The 2,699-nt window shown below is 45.9% G+C and overlaps 1 protein-coding gene across 1 annotated transcript in view; it reads left to right on the top strand.

Moving 5' to 3' along the window:
- F8 (coagulation factor VIII) overlaps window positions 1-2,699 on the top strand; it is a 44,021-nt gene that overhangs the window by 22,926 nt on the left and 18,396 nt on the right. The gene's annotated exons all lie outside the window — the stretch shown is intronic.

Here is a 2,699-nt window from a genome sequence, read left to right as displayed (position 1 = left end):
GAGGGCCCACCACAGAGAATCCCCTGCTCCTTAATGAAGGCAGTCGAGCATCATCACTGATTATAGGACCACAACAGGGCTTTGCTGGCAGACCTTCATGGGTGGGTAGAAAGCCACATCAGAGTACATGAATGAAATGCAGACCAAAGCAATTCAATACAGCAGCATCCTTCCAGCTCAGTTTCCCACAAAATGGAGCTTATGCACCCAGTTCTCCTTTGACCAGGCATATTTACCTGTTTCATACCAGCCTCTATGTGGGAACCTAATTGGCCTTGCACAGGCAATAAGTCATAGGTGCTAGGGATCTCTTCTGAATTATTGTCACAACTGTATTCTGGCCAAACTAACAGCTAAAAAGGGACACTAATTAGAACACCAAGAGGAGCCCGAGGTTCTAGAACTATCCCAATTCTTAACAGAGTCATACTTTGAGCTTGTTTGGAGGTTCTAGCAGGGGAGTGCAGCTATCGTATACCCTTGACCGAAGAACGGTACACTCTTATCTGGGACTAGAAATAATGCCCGTTGCGGAAATAAATACAACGGGATCTTGAAAGAGGCTCTGGGAGAGTGCTCTGGCTTTGGGCAAACAGTGTCAGTTTCCTGTGGCGACCTCAGCAGGGTTTAATGACAGAGTCCACTGTTTTCTCCGGAGGGACTGATCTCTGCTACCTGAAGAGCATTTGTATGTTTGAGTTATCTGTAGCCCTCACCTGGAGAGTGGTAACCATTGTTACCCATTCTCCTCTCCCCTATGAGGTATGTTATGCAACTGAAAATTCCAACTGCCTTGCGGGGGGGGGAGTTTGAGGTGTGGAATGGACTGAAGTCCAATCAGCTTCCATATGCAAAAGACCAGGTTGTCGCAGCAGTTGTGGTGTGGGCGGGACCCGGGCTTTGCCTTCTGATTGGTGGCGATATATGCTGAGGAGCAGTGCCATCAGCCATACACTAAGGGAGTGCATTTTAGAATTAGAACTTTGGCACCCACTATTCAATTATATATAAGGAGAGATGGGGCAACAGGGGTAGTTCTGGAGTCCTGCATTCTTAGGATGTCCTAACAATTACTTGCTGTGTTTACGAATAGAGTAGGAGATCCACAACCCCACATCAGATCCCCAGAGAAAGTGATCCTGCAGCCAAGGAGCCTTGCTTTCAGATAATTTGCAGCCCTTCTTTTCTTGCTTCCAAACTGTTCTCCCATATATACTTACCTGTTGCTTCTATCTTCTCAACTGAGAAAGGCTGTGTCCCAATAGCTCTGTTCTGGAATGAGAGCATCATCTAACAATTAGCTCCCGTTCAAGAAACAAGGCGTAATAACATTCAAGTTCCCCATCATGTGCAACTTTAGGCAAATCCATCAATCTGTCTTAATCAACCCATGTGCAGTATTCAGGACAGCAGTTTCACAAAAATACTGCTGTTGCGCCTCCATCCTTAGCCACTGGTGCAGCCTGAAGTCTTTTCTTGTTCCCAGCACGACTTAATTCTAGTTAACAATGCAATCCTAAAAAGAGTGATACCCCTTTGTTTTAAAAGGTGTGACTCTGTTTAGGATAGTACTGTAAATCTGTATGATGCTTCCTCTGCTCTTCTTAAGAGTTTTCAGACTTGGACCTTCCATCACGCTCAACGTCTCTTCTCCCTCTTCACCCTTGTACTGTATTTTGCTTAACACACAGCTTGAAAAAAAGTTCTAGAGAGCTTGAAAGCTTGCTTATGGCTTTGAGATGCTTTAAGTTAGTCCTAGGAGCTGCGGTGGCTCAAGTGCAGTTAAAATGGCTGGGTCAAGGAAAATTAAATCAATGTGGGTGGGACCTTAAAAATGCACACCTTCCCATCCACACTGCATCCAGAGGGACTTTGTCATCTTTCCAAAAAGATCGTACCGAACCAGATTTGGGAAAGATAGCTGCAAAGCAGGGGGAAATCTGGAAGGTGAACAATTAGAGAATGATGACATGTGATTGCTAAGAAAAAACTCCAGTTTGGATCAATGTTCCCTCTAAGCTGTGGAGTCTTGTGAGCAAAAATTCTACTTTGTGAGCTACTGGCATTAAAGTTGTGAGCGAGCAATTTGGCTGCTGCATACATTAGTCTGCTCTGGAGCCATCCTTCCTGGGCTAAGACAAAAATGTGTGAGCCAGAGGCTTAAAAACTGTGAGCTAGCTCACACTAACTCAGTTTAGAGGGAACACTGGTTTGGATGCCAAAATGGAGCAAAACCTCCATGTGGAAGCAAAGCAAATCAGACCATTGTCCCCATATTGCCTGCTGTACTGGCTTGCAGGCTCCGAGTATCTAATGATAGGACCACAAAAGGGCTTTGCTGGCAGACCTTCATGCTAAAGCGGGGTGGGTGGGCAGAAAGCCACATGAGAGTACATTAATGAAATGCAAACCAAAGCAATTCAATACAGCAGCATCCTAATCAGACAAGGCAGAGTCAGTAGTTTAGTGTCTATCATATGCCTAACAGGCTCTCTTGGCTACACACCTAAGGGTCATGCTTGCAGCCAGCTGCTCAGAAGCAATCCTCCAACCACTCATCTTTGTTATCAGCAAGCAGCTGGCATCGGGCCAGGAGACGTGCATGTCGCTGTCTTGTCTGTAGCTCTGTTTTCAGCCGTTGTCTGCGGTGCTCTAAGGGTGTAAGTGATACTGGTGGGCTGCGAACAGCCCACTGAGGG

The sequence above is a fragment of the Gekko japonicus genome, unplaced genomic scaffold (assembly GCF_001447785.1).
Source record: "Gekko japonicus isolate JY-2015 unplaced genomic scaffold, Gekko_japonicus_V1.1 scaffold1313, whole genome shotgun sequence".
Taxonomy (NCBI): domain Eukaryota; kingdom Metazoa; phylum Chordata; class Lepidosauria; order Squamata; family Gekkonidae; genus Gekko; species Gekko japonicus.
This window is presented reverse-complemented; position numbering and strand designations above follow the sequence as displayed.